Raw genomic sequence first — 14,807 nt, 5'->3', positions numbered from 1 at the left:
GTACCCAGTAGTGGGATTGCTGGATTATATGGGAGTTCTATTTTTAGTTTTTTGAGGAACATCCATATTGTTTTCCATAATAGCTATACTAATTTACATTCCCACTAACAGTGTATAAGAGTTTTCCTTTCTCCACATCCTTGTCAGAATTTTATATTTTCCATCCTTTTGGTAATAGCCATTCCAACTGTAATAAGATGATTTTTCATTGTGATCTTGATTTGCATTTCCCTGATTAGAGACGTTGAGCATTTTTTCATATACTCATTAGTCATTTGTATGTTTTCTTTTGAGAGATGTCTATTCAGCTCATTTTCTTATTTTTAAATCAAATTATTACTTTTTTCTATTGAGCTATTTGAGTTCCTTTTATAATCTGGATATTAATCCCTTGCTGAATGAGTAGTTTGAAAACATCTTCTCCCATTCTTCTAGGGAGAAGTTGCCTCAGTTGTCTCTTCACTCTGTTGATTGTTTCCTTTACTGTGCAGAAGCTTTGTAATTTGATATAATCCCATTTGTCTATTTTTGCTTCTGTCATCTCTTCTTTTGAGTTTTTCTCCATAAAATCTTTGCCCAGAACAATGACCTGAAATATTTTCTCTACTTTTTCTAGTAGCTTTATAGCTTCAGGTTTTACATTTAAATATTTCATCCATTTGAGTTGATTTTTGTATAGAGTGAGAGATAGGGGTCCAGTTTCATTATTCTGCATATGATTATCCAGTTGTCCTAGCACCATTTATTGAAGAGGGTGTAGTCGTTTGCTTGTTGTTATAGCTGTCTTTGTGAGGGAGAAAAGAGCTAGGGACTTCTAGTTGGCCATCTTACTGATGTCAGACCTTACAAAGTTATTTTGAAAAACTGTTTGCTGTAGTTCCATTCTGCTACATATTCCAGTTCCATCAATGTTTACGTATGCATTCATTTTGAATCTTTTTGACTAATTTTAGATTATTTAAATATTATCTTTGTTTTTAGATCACCCTAAATATAAACTAAATTAGTTTTTATATTTTAGTGCTTATTATTTGTTGTATTTGACCAATCGTGTTTGTGAAGATTATTCCTGCAGGTCTCTTTCTTTCTTTTTTTTTTTTCTTTAAGAGCTTATCTTTCCGTTTAAGTGAGGAGGCATTCTGTGGAAATCTTGTGTAATGTCATTGTAAGATTGTCCCTCAGGCATTATTTTGTTTTTTATTCTATCCAATACATCAGAATCAATTGAAGGTTTTTACATTGCATGGACAATATATATTCTGTTTCTAAACCTGTGCACTCAATTTCAATGTCTCAGGTGAGACTTTTTTAACCCAGTGTCTTGGAAGACAAGTGTCTTTCCTGACATTTCCCTGCATCTGTGGAAGCTGAGAGGTGTTGCACTAGACTCACATTTTTACTGAATGTACAGTTGTGACATCCTGGTTTCATGCAGGAGGAGTCTCCATTCCTACTTCCTTCCTCTTATCATCTGAAGCTTCATCTGATCCTAAATGAGTTTTTTTTTTTTAAGTACCGAATCCTCAATTCTTAACGATTTATGAGTCTGAAAATTCCTCCAAATTTCATAGTATTAGTTCTTGCAGTTTGCTTTTGAGAAGTAGGGATATTATCTCTTTCTCTTTTTTTTTTATTTAGCCAAGACTTATTTTAAAAATTGTTATATTTTGTTAGATATAGATAGATAGATAGATGATAGAAAGTTAGCTAGCTAGATGATTTTTTGTATGACCAAGACTGAATAAGTTTTATGTTAGTTAAGGCCCACATCATGCCAAGAATGAATGTTAAATTTTTTTTATTTCATTTTGTTTTCTCTTGCATTGCCCTGTTATTTAATTTAGATGTTTCTGAGAGTAGACTGTTTCTTAATGCGGCATGACACTTGGAGTGCTTTCACTATAAATATTATATTTCCTTAATACTAGAAAGCTCACAATGATTATACATTTTATTATCACTTTTTCTATTTTTGCATTCTTTATGTGTTTATCTCTATGCCACTTTTTAATCAATTTTTAATACTAGCTTCTAAGCCTCTAATTCTTTTATTTATTCTGTTCAGTCTAGAGTATATACCACCTAAGTCATTAGGCACATATATATATAATGTTTAAATATATATAATGTATAAATCATTATACATATAATGATATAAACAATACAGAGATTCCTCAAAAAAACTAAAAATAGAACTACCCTATGATCCAGCAGTCCCGCTATGGGCTATATATATACATTTTATATATATATATATATATATGTATATATATATATGTATGTGTATATATGTATAGCTATGAAAGTATATAAACACAATTTCTAATGGGTTAGTTTTTAATGTCTATATGTTCTTGATACATATGGACTTTTTCATAATTTTTATATATCATTCTCCTTTAATACTAAAATAGTTGTGCATTTAACTCCTGATTATTTTTCAAAAATTCTTAGTAGTAATTTTCTTTATGCTTTTTTTTTTTTTTTCTGAGACAGAGCTTCACTCTGTTGCCCAGGCTGGAGCACAGCTCACTGCAGCCTCGACATCCCCAGGGTCAGGTGATTCACCCACCTCAGCCTCCTGAGTAGCTGGAACTACAGACGTGCACCACCATGCCTAGCTAATTTTTCTATTTTTTGTAGAGGTGAGTTTTTGCTATGTTTCCTGGGCTGCTCTTCAATCCCTGGGCTCAAGCAATCTGCCCACCTTGGCATCCCAAAGTACTGAGATGACAGGCGTGAGCCACCGCACCAGGTCTATGCTCCTTAGCTTAGACGTTTGTAGGCTCACCTTGATACCAGTTATTAATATTTTTACTTTTTCTGCTGCCTGTTTATCTTCTTTCTTTCCTAGTGGTCCTGTAGAAACTCAATCTACATTCTCGAAATACCAATCCAGAAATTCTTCTTAAAGTGGTGGTTAAGGGCCGGGCGCAGTGGCTCACGCTTGTAATCCCAGCACTTTGGGAGGCCGAGGTGGGCGGATCACGAGGTCAGGAGATCGAGACCACGGTGAAACCCCATCTCTACTAAAAATACAAAAAAAAATTAGCTGGGCGTGGTGGCGGGTGCCTGTAGTCCCAGCTACTCGGGAGGCTGAGGCAGGAGAATGGCGTGAACCCAGGAGGCGGAGCTTGCAGTGAGCCGAGATTGCACCACTGTACTCCAGCCTGGGCGACAGAGCAAGACTCCGTCTCAAAAAGAAAAAAAAAAAAAGTGGTGGTTAAGGGCTCTTGCCCCAGACTAAATTTCAATATAAAGCAGATCTAGACACAGAGGCTTAAACCTCAGCTTTCTCTATTCTTTTCACCACTACTAACTTACAGACATGTTACATCGACAGTATTGCCTTAGAGTTTTCAGTAACTGCTGTGTTGAATCTCCTTTCACAGGTGATACAGTCTCATCCTAGTCCCTACTTTTGTGTATTAGTCTATTTCAGGCACCTCCCACGAATGTGAATTTTTTAACCTTCTTTATCCTGAACAAATCTAGAGCCTTCTTCTTTCGGTCCTGTAGGCTCCCAACTCTAGCCTGTGCATGTTGTTGCAGGTTTATGCCTATTAGAATTATGTAATTTTCTATTTCTACATAAGCGGTGAAAATTTAAAGTTGATCCTACAACGCAATCTTATCCTGAAGTTTCAAGTGCTTTTGTCTGTTTATGTCATTAAGAGACTCAAATCTTGTGTTTTCCTATTTACTTTTTTTTAATTATTATACTTTAAGTTCTAGGGTACATATGCACAACGTGCAGGTTTGTTACATATGTATACATGTGCCATGGTGGTTTGCTGCACCCATCAACCTGTCACCTACATTAGGTATTTCTCCTAATACTATCCCTCCTCTAGACCCCCACCTCATGACAGGCCCCAGTGTGTGATGTTCCCCTTCCTGTGTCCAAGTGTTCTCATTGTTCAATTCCCACTTATAAGTGAGAACATGCAGTGTTTGGTTTTTTGTCCTCATGATAGCTTGCTGAGGATGATGGTTTCCAGCTTCATCCATGTCCCTACAAAGGACATGAACTCATCCTTTTTTATGGCTGCATGGTATTCCATGGTGTATATGTGCCACATTTTCTTAATCCAGTCCATCATTGATGGACATTTGGGTTGGTTACAAGTCTTTGCTATTGTGAATAGTGTTCGCAATAAACATACATGTGCATGTGTCTTTATAGCAGGAGATAGAGACACAAAAAAATCCTTCAAAAAATCAATGAATCCAGGAACTGGTTTTTTGAAAAGATCAACAAAATTGATAGACCAATAGCAAGACTAATAAAGAAGAAAAGAGAGAAGAATCAAATAGACTCAATAAAAAATGATAAAGGGGATATCACAACCGATCCCACAGAAATAAAGACTACCATCAGAGAATACTATAAACACATCTACGCAAAAAAACTAGAAAATCTAGAAGAAATGGGTAAATTCCTGGACACATATACTCTCCCAAGACTAAACCAGGAAGAAGTTGAATCCCTGAATAGACCAATAAAAGGCTCTGAAATTGAGGCAATAATTAATAGCCTACCAACGAAAAAAAGTCTAGGACCAGACGGATTCACAGCTGAATTCTACCAGAAGCACAATACGAGCTGGTACGATTCCTTCTGAAACTATTCCAATCAATAGAAAAAGAAGGAATCCTCCCTAACACATTTTATGAGGCCAGCATCATCCTGATACTAAAGCCTGGCAGAGACACAACAAAAAAAGAGAATTTGAGACCAATATCCCTGATGAACATTGATGCAAAAATCCTCAATAAAATACTGGCAAACCGAATCCAGCAGCACATCAAAAAGCTTATCCACCATGATCAAGTGGGCTTCATCCCTGGGATGCAAGGCTGGTTCAACATATGCAAATCAATAAATGTAATCCAGCATATAAACAGAACCAAAGACAAAAACCACATGATTACCTCAATAGATTCAGAAAAGGCCTTTGACAAAATTCAACAGCCCTTCATGCTAAAAACTCTCAATAAATTAGGTATTGATGGGATGTATCTCAAAATAATAAGAGCTATCTACGACAAACCCACAGCCAATATCATACTGCATGGGCAAAAATTGGAAGCATTCCTTTTGAAACCTGGCACAAGACAGGATGCCCTCTCTCGTCACTCCTATTCAACATAGTGTCAGAAGTTCTGGCCAGGGCAATCAGGCAGGAGAAAGAAATAAGGGGTATTCAATTAGGAAAAGAGGAAGTCAAATTGTTCCTGTTTGCAGATGACATGATTGTATATTTAGAAAACCCCATTGTCTCAACCCAAAATCTCCTTAAGCTGATAAGCAACTTCAGCAAAGTCTCAGGATACAAAATCAATGTGCAAAAATCACAAGCATTCTTATACACCAATAACAGACAGAGAGCCAAATCATGAGTGAACTCCCATTCACAATTACTTCAAAGAGAATAAAATATCTAGGAATCCAACTTACAAGGGATGTGAAGTACCTCTTCAAGGAGAACTACAAACCACTGCTCAACGAAATAAAAGAAGATACAAACAAATGGAAGAACATTCCATGCTCATGGATAGGAAGAATCAATATTGTGAAAATGGCCATACTGCCTAAGGTAATTTATAGATTCAATGCCATCCCTATCAAGCTACCAATGACTTTCTTCACAGAATTGGAAAAAAACTACTTTAAAGTTCATATGGAACCAAAAAAGGGCCCGCATTGCCAAGTCAATCCTAAGCCAAAATAACAAGGCTGGAGGCATCATGCTACCTGACTTCAAACTATCCTACAAGGCTACAGTAATCAAAACAGCATGGTACTGGTACCAAAACAGAGATATAGACCAATGGAACAGAACAGAGCCCTCAAAAATAATACCACACATCTACAACCATCTGATCTTTGGCAAACCTGACAAAAACAAGAAATGGGGAAAGCAGTCCCTATTTAATAAATGGTGCTGGGAAAACTGGCTAGCCATATGTAGAAAGCTGAAACTGGATCCCTTCCTTACACCTTATACAAAAATTAATTCAAGATGGATTAAAGACTTACATGTTAGACCTAAAACCATAAAAACCCTACAAGAAAACCCAGGCAATGCCATTCAGGCCATAGGCATGGGCAAGGACTTCATGTCTAAAACACCAAAAGCAATGGCAACAAAAGCCAACATTGACAAATGGGATCTCATTAAACTAAAAAGTTTCTTCACAGCAAAAGAAACTACCATCAGAATGAAGAGGCAACCTACAGAATGGGAGAAAATTTTTGCAATCTACTCATCCGACAAAGGGCTAATATCCAGAATCTACAAAGAACTCAAACAAATTTACAAGAAAAAAACAAACAACCCCATCAAAAGACAGGCAAAGGATATGAACAGACACTTCTCAAAAGAAGATATTTATGCAGCCAAAAGACACATGAAAAAATGCTCATCGTCACTGGTCATCAGAGAAATGCAAATCAAAACCACAATGAGATACCATCTCACGCCAGTTAGAATGGCGATCATTAAAAAGTCAGGAAACAACAGGTGCTGGAGAGGATGTGGAGAAATAGGAACACTTTCACACTGTTGGTGGGACTGTAAACTAGTTCAACCATTGTGGAAGACAGCGTGGCAATTCCTCAAGGTTATAGAACTAGAAATACCATTTGACCCAGCCATCCCATTACTAGGTATATTTCCTATTTACTTTATGGAGCATCTCTCTCCTAAAGTGTTATGCACAGATGTTTTAAAAGAAAAAGGGGCATTTAAAAACATAACATCTTTTATGTTACATATTTTGTTTTAAAATATAGGTTTGCATCTACAATAAGTGAATCCTAATAATCGCTAAGACTGTTCATTTGCGCGTTATCTATAAAAACTAAAACCTGAAAAACATTAAAAAATATAGCCATTATCAACTCCATGGTATTATATGACAGTTTTTAAAAATCATGTTATGGTTGTCTTATATGTTACACTTTTTATTTACTGAAAAAGATGGAGAAACATTCTTGTATAATGAAAGAAACCAATATAATCATGAGATCTTCAACTCCTTCTTTTGAAGTATAAAAATTTAAGATAATTAGAGAAACAAATCTCTGAGTTCCATGCTAATTAGGATTAAATATGCATATATTATTTTTGAACTACAGAGGGAAGACTTGAAAGAAGTATTATATTAATCATTTGTTTACCCAAAATGTTTTGCTTCTGTTGTTACAATTGTGTGTTGTCCTATTGGTCCTATTGGCATGAATTAATAAAGCTGAAGATTTATTACTAATTCATTTATATTTATTAGAAAATAATATTTGTAAACAAATTTAATAATAATAGTGTGAAATTTTTAAAACCTATTTCATATGAGATGTCCTTTTCAAAATAAAATCTCATGTATCTGGGGACATTTACTATACATTATATAAACAGATGTTATTTTTTGGCTTCGCAATTTTTTTCTATTTTCTTCCTTTGTGAAAGCTAGTAAACTATGGAAATAGGCCCCCTTATTCAAGTGTATGTTATTTCTACATAAGTTATTATAACAAAAATATTAAATATGGTGTTATAACATTGATTTTACCCTATTGACTTTCAGAATTGCCTTCTGCACTTGATGTTTGCATAACACATTACATATAAGATTCAAAATTACTTTTCTCATTAACTTTTTATAGAAGCTTTGGTATATAACTATGCGTATATTAATCTACAGTTGTGTAGTTAAGTATTAAAACATAAATAATTTTCTCAATTATTTCAGATGATTTTAATATTTAGATTTCTAGAATGAACTACATAAATTTTTCAGAAAATTTCTATTTCTGAAAAATGAATGGATAGAAGCTACTTTACTCCTCCCCACAATGGTATAACTTCCTGTTCAATGTTTTAAGTCCTTTTGGAAATTAAAAGTTATAATTGCTATGAGTGCCATATATACAATTTCTCAAAAGAATTTCAGTGGTATGTTATTGATGTAAATTCAGTTTCTCCCACTTAGTTGTTGACCCAGCTGTTAGAATCTCAACAGTAAGGATCCTCATGAAAACATATATTCCACTCACCTATTATTGTAAAACATCGTAGAAGAAGCAGCAGGTTTTGCAATCACACCAAGAACTTGAGTGGTAATTATTTAAGTTACTCTTTTATTCACAGAACTAATTTATAGTGTAAATGAGTTTGCAATTCAAATAATTGTTACTTAAAATGAAACAAAATTAAAATAACCTTTTTACAACTCTCTTAAGTTTTAGAGACACATATAATTGGAAACATAATAAATATGTTATTAATACTTCATTAACTGTAATTCACACAGGACCTCTACACAGCCATGCTCTTAAAAAAAAGGTAGTTCTCTATTTCTAGATGTTTGTTAATTAAGATTTGATTTGGCTGCATATAAGAGAAAACCCAAATAATTGGCTTAAACAAGAGAGAGGCTTGTTAAGTCCTCTCATTTAAAATGTCTGGAGGTTGGACAGTCTATGACTGATGTAAGGCTATTCCAAAGCCATTACACGTACAAGCAACTTTCAACTCTCTGCCCTGTCATTTGAGGCATGGCTCTTTTCCTTGCTGTGGTCCAAGATGGCTGCCACGCCTTCAGTATCACATCTAATTCAAAGCAGGAGAGTGTTGGGAAGAAGAGCATGTCCTGTCTTTTTAACAGACACTTTTCAGAATTCCTATATTGTCTGTCCACTAATATGTAAAGTCATCCAGAATTTAGAGACGCCAGGAAATGATAAAGGATGTTGGGCAAGGAAATGTTTATTTTCCGTGGTGGTGATTTAATAGAATGATATTTTTAACAGCTTAATAGCCCATATCAACTGCTAGTTTGGATACAAAATAGAAGCTTTTTACAACTCTAGAACCCTAATATTGAGGGATCATTTTGTTTAAATAAAGCAAATTATTAATATTGAGTCTCTATAGTCATAACATGTTTTCCTCAAGTATCTTTGCGAAGGACTCAGAAAGAAAGAAATATTGCTATTTTAAATTTCAATTCCATCTGTTATTACTGTATTTTAATATGTGCCTCTGTGAGAGGTAGGTGGATGGTGGGAAGCATGCTATTCTGTGCTGGCCTTTAGAGTGTGCCCTGGTGGCAGCTTTCTTGCTCCAATCTTCCACCTCCCCAGTGCCTGTCATCTTCCTCCCACTACCCAGTTCTAAGAATACATATCTACCCGAGGTTAATCCCATGCTTCCTCACATGATGAAGGGCTTAACCCTCTCTCTAACTCTGGTACCTTTAGTGCTAACCCAATGCTAGTGGAGAGGCCTCTTTGCCCAGAAATCATTGAAAACAAGAAGTGGAAGACAGGATATCAATCTTATGAGAAATGGAGAGATGATGGCATCTGTACCTGTTTTCTTTATGAATAACTAAAAAAAAAATTAAATGTATTGATTTTTCTCCAAACTCTACCTGAATGTCGTCACACAGGAAGAAATGTGTATTTTTCTTATTGAAGACATCCTGACCCAAGTTGAAAATAACTAGTATAGGTTTCCATGTTTAAGAGTATTTGATAGCGTTCTAAAAATGATCTCAGTCTTAAGTAAGGCCATATGATCTGGAGTGTGGGGAGAGGGTAGTATGCTTGATACATTTTCAAAATGTACTGGAGTTTGGGGAAAAATGCTAATGCAATTTTAGAAACATAGTGTTATTTATATATTAGCTATAGGATGAATAAGATATTTTTAATGAAATGTCATCAATTCAAAGTTGAGACAAATCATGAAGTTCTCAAAGTAGATTTTGAATTACTTTCTATAAGTAAGGCTTGTGATATAGTCTTCCAGTGCTTATATGGTTTGGTATTCTATAATTGAAACTAGTTTTAAAAATACTTGGAATTCCAAAATTCTTTGTTAATTCAGACAGAGGCTTATGCTTTATTTAGTTTGTTTCTTCAACTACACTTGTAACCATCTTAGATACAGCTTTTAAAAAACTGCATTTAGAAATGCATTTGCATTCCTTTAGGGTAATTATAAGTACTAAGTGAGAAAAAAATGAGAAAATTCTTTATAAATTGTTTTACATTAATTAATTTACTTAATGCAATATGAGGTCTTAGTAATATATTTAACGTTATTTCAGAAAAATAATAAAGTGCCTACAATTTTAGTCTTCAAAATTGTGCTTTTGGATCAAATGGTGTTAAGAAGAAAATACCTAACTGAAGATTGTAAGTTGCAGTTCAATATCAAGTGCTACTTAAATTCTAGATTATATCTTGTTTTGTTCTTTTCCGCTCAAAAGAATCAAAGGTGCTTTATCAGACAATACCATAAATGGATTTTATGGATAACTGATAATGTTATGATGTAATGCATGACTGATTCAATCATAAACATATGAATTAATTGCTAGGAAAGTTCAAAAAGTAGATACATATGTTATATAAACATGTGTATATATAGCAGAAGTTTCATATTTGATGAAATATTTATTCCCTATTCATTGAAATATACTAAATAGATTTAATTTTTTAATTGAACTTTCAAATAGGAACAAAATAAATAATCTGGGAAAATAAGTATTACAGTGTTTACCAAAGTATAATGTAAGCATTTGTTCTTTTGACATAATATCTATTTCTCCTTTTTCAGCAATAATACCTGAATAGAACAACCTTTTTCTATGCAGATTTTTTCTGACTTACTTCACAGAGGTGAGCTTGTAACCTCAAGCTAGTTTTTCACTGCAAAGCTATAGAGACTGATGCATAGGTGGACACGTGGTCCAATTCATTATAAATTGTTAATTTTATATTTATTAAACTAAAGATCATAAAAGCTGTATTAGGGAAGCCTAGGTAACAAATTTCAACAATGATGTATTATATAAAAAGGGCCTTTAGAAGAGTAAATGGCAATGTGTAATTAATGCAAAAGACTGGTAGGCTCACATAACCTTATAGTTTGAACAGAAATTTAAAGGTATATGTAAATGAGTCACATAAAAATATAGTATGACCCTTTCCCCTTTACTTTCTACTCATGTTATTTGAATTCTAAGCAATATACAGAAATATGTCAAATAGAAGAGATGCTTGTGTAGTCTATACGTGTTCTAGGTACCTGCATAGTAAGTTTTATTCATATACATTTGCTACAATGGTGTAATTGAACCATGCAGCAACAGCAGTTCGGTGTCCCAACTGAAGCTTTGACTCAATGACTCAAGATTTATTTTAGAAAATTGAACAAAGCTGACTTTGACTTTACTATGACAATTAAATTTTTGTGAAATGATAAAATTTCCCCTTTTAAATTATAAGATGTATACTTATTAGCATAAAGCAAAAAAGCTTCACTGTGAAGCCTTTTTGAAAGGTCCATGCTGATCTCATCCCAGGCTGGAAGAAAGTAGACATTGGTCAACCTGCTCTAAGAATAGAAAACAAACATAATTTCTCTGGATTACACTTTTCAACTGAGTTGATTTTATTAAACCTTGAATTGGCTTCATCAAGACATGTTGCAATCAAACCCACAGTCACAGGGATGAAAGGAGAATGCCAGCTTTAAGTGGAACATATTTACGAGAAGCAATTTTTAACAAATACTTCATAGTGCAAATGCTTAATATCCATATACATTTTCTGTAAAAGGATATCTTTGTGTCTAATTATGGTCTTAATTTATTTTCCTTTTAAGCATATTATGATCAAAAGATCAAAGATTCTACTTGCATAATTCAGGACATTTTGGTATTTTTATAACATGAATTTTCTGATGGATCACAAGATTATTCAGAAATTAAGAAAATTTTAAATATAATGTACAAAATATCTTAGTTACAGAACTATACATTCAAGTGTTTTTAAAACATCTTTAGATGATCAAATTAGAACAAAATTATGTTATTTATTCTTCCTCAAAGTATTTCCTTTTTTCGGCCATTATTTTGTTTTTATTAACTTTTGCTCCCTATTGAAGTGAATTCAATGGATATTTATACTCCCTAATATGAGAGATGCTGAAAGAGACAAAAATGATTAACCAGACATAATGCCTCATAAAATTAGAAACATTCCTGTGTTTAACCTAATTTTGTTATAAAGCTGAGTGAAGAATGTGCTATTGTAAGGCATAAATAGCATGTTGTGGATGAGAAAATAAAGATTAATACTTTCTGATGATAGTAAGGAATATTTTATAGAGGAGACGTTATTTCTTCTTGACACTGAAAAATGTTTAAGTCTCGTCATTAAATACAGTCAAGGAGAAATATTTGACAATATCTTTAAAAATGTTAAAGTTATTTTTTGGAGTAATAATTCCATATCTAGAAATTAATCCTTAGGGAAGATGTATTTATGAATGCACGATTGCCCTATTGAGTATATTATTAAAGCATTTAAAAATAATATCCATCAGTAATATTTGATTATGTAACAAACACTATAGCTAAATGAAGGCACATTATTCATTCATTGAAGGGAACCAGAGAAATCTGTGTGCACTGGTATAAAATGGTATCCAACATGTATTAATAAGAGAAAAAAACATTTTCCAAGAAATATTACGGTTATACTTATTAATAAGCATATCCGTAAACACAACTAGAGCATTTATATCAACTCTTTAATTGTACTTTTTGTTGTAATTTGAGGGAATATCAAATATCAAAAATATATTTTTGTAATCAGAATTTTTAAACATACAAGTTCTACTTTGGGGTTTAGAGAACTATTAAGATATTCACTGATTTCGCTAAATACTTCAAGATCTTTTCTAGCAATCATCTGATTTTATTTTCCTTCATAGTGAAATATATTTAAAGGAACATTCTTTACTCGTGTTTGGTTCCTTATCTCCTATTCTTTGCACAAACCATGCTTTCTCTTTGTATTGGTCCGTTTTCACTCTGCTACAAAGATACTACCCCAAACTGGGTAATTTATAAACAAAGGTTTAATTGGCTCACAGTTCCAAGTGGCTAGGGAGGCCTCAAGAAACTTAACAATCATGGCCAAAGGGGAAGCAGGTACCTTCTTCACAAGGCAGCAGGAGAGAGTGAGCAAAAAATGAGTAGGGGAGAGGGCCCCTTAAAAAACCATCAGATCTCATGAGAACTCACTCACTATCACAAGTGCAGCATGGAGGAAACTGCACCCATAATCCAATCACTTCCCAAAAGGTATCCCCCTCAACACCTGGGGATTACAATTTAAGATGAGATATGGGTGGAGACACAAAGCCTAATCGTATCATTCTTTGTACTTTACCTCACCATAAAGTTTCAAGGAAAGGAAAAGAAAAAGGAAAGAAAGAAGATCGGAGACGAGAGGAGGGGAATGGTGGGGAACAGAAGAGAGCAGAAAGGATGGAAGAGGGAAGAAGAAGAAAAAGTGTCTCATCTTTACAATGTAAATTAAAATGTAATTTTTTTTTCAGGAGTTGCCTGAGAGTACCCTTTCTATCATTTTCTTTTCACTTCTCCTGTCTTCCTTGTTTTCTGCTTTTCTGTGTTTTGTCTCCCTTTTAGCAGTAGCAAAGACATTTGTTGCTTATGCAACATTCATTCCACTCTGTATAGCTGCTAACAAAATTGAGCTATTCACCACTCTCCTTCACTATTCATATACACTCCACTGACACAGAGGTAGATCCTGAGTGAACTGAGCCAATCACAATAGCTTCATTATCTGGTTGCCATAGGTTTCAGAGTGTCTATGGGTTATGGTTCTGTTCGGTGAGACTTTAAAACACATCTCTTGGGATACTTCTGGGGAAAATTAACTTATTAATAAAAATAGGTCATAAATATGAACATCCTTCTGTCTCTTATTTTGCCATATTTTAATATGATATCTGTAACTGGTGCAGTATTTTGTAACCATAGTAGAGCCAATCGAAGGGCAGAGCCAAATTAAGGATGGTAGAGCATAGAGATAAAAAAGAAAAAAAAAAAGAAAAACCAACTGTGCCCTTGATGACAGTGTTGAGCCATACAATGAAACAATCTAGAAAACTGCCAATATTGTCAAGGTCTTCTTATTTGGAGCAATTATTTTTCTTGTTGTTTAAGCCAATTCAATGTAAGATTTACAGCCCAATGCATCCTACCAACAGAATGGCTATGTACACCAGAACGCCTCATTCACCACCTGTCATTCTCAGACCATAAACTATCATGGGTGAAGGAACACACAAAGCCCTAGCTTCAGCTACTGCCTGCAGAATTGTGGTTTCCAGGTCTCCAGCTCCGATTTATCTGCTAGATACTTAGCAATAGAGCATGTTCTCTCCTGGAAACTTCACGTTGGTGCTTCATGGGTATTTTACAGTTAATCTATTCTAAGTGAAATCTATCTTCTCTCTAATCTCCACCCAAGTCAGAAACTTAGAAATTATCTTAAATATCTTTCTTCTTAAATATTTATCTTTTCAGTCAGCAAATAATATTGAGTCTATCTTATCAATGTAACTTATCTGCCCAGAGGCATTCTTATGGTTTAAAATATGGATACCTGAGGCAAATTTCCCAAGTTTAAGTTTTGTCTTGGCTGTTAATAAGCTGTGTACTAGCTGTGACCTTGAGTGAATAATTTAACCTCCCTGGGCCTCATTTTCCTTATCTGTAAAATAAAGATGGCAATAATAATATATATCATATAGGTTTGTGCAAATTAAAGGCATTAATAAATGCAAAACACTCAAAATACTGAAAGTCCTTATTAAATCTCAGCCATTATTATTATATTATTAATTTACTTCTTGATGTATATTCTCTTCACTTCATACCAGTAACACTGTGTTAGTTTTAACACTCACTAT

This window comes from Nomascus leucogenys, chromosome 5 (assembly GCF_006542625.1).
Source record: "Nomascus leucogenys isolate Asia chromosome 5, Asia_NLE_v1, whole genome shotgun sequence".
NCBI lineage: Eukaryota > Metazoa > Chordata > Mammalia > Primates > Hylobatidae > Nomascus > Nomascus leucogenys.
Note: the sequence above shows the minus strand (reverse complement) of the source record.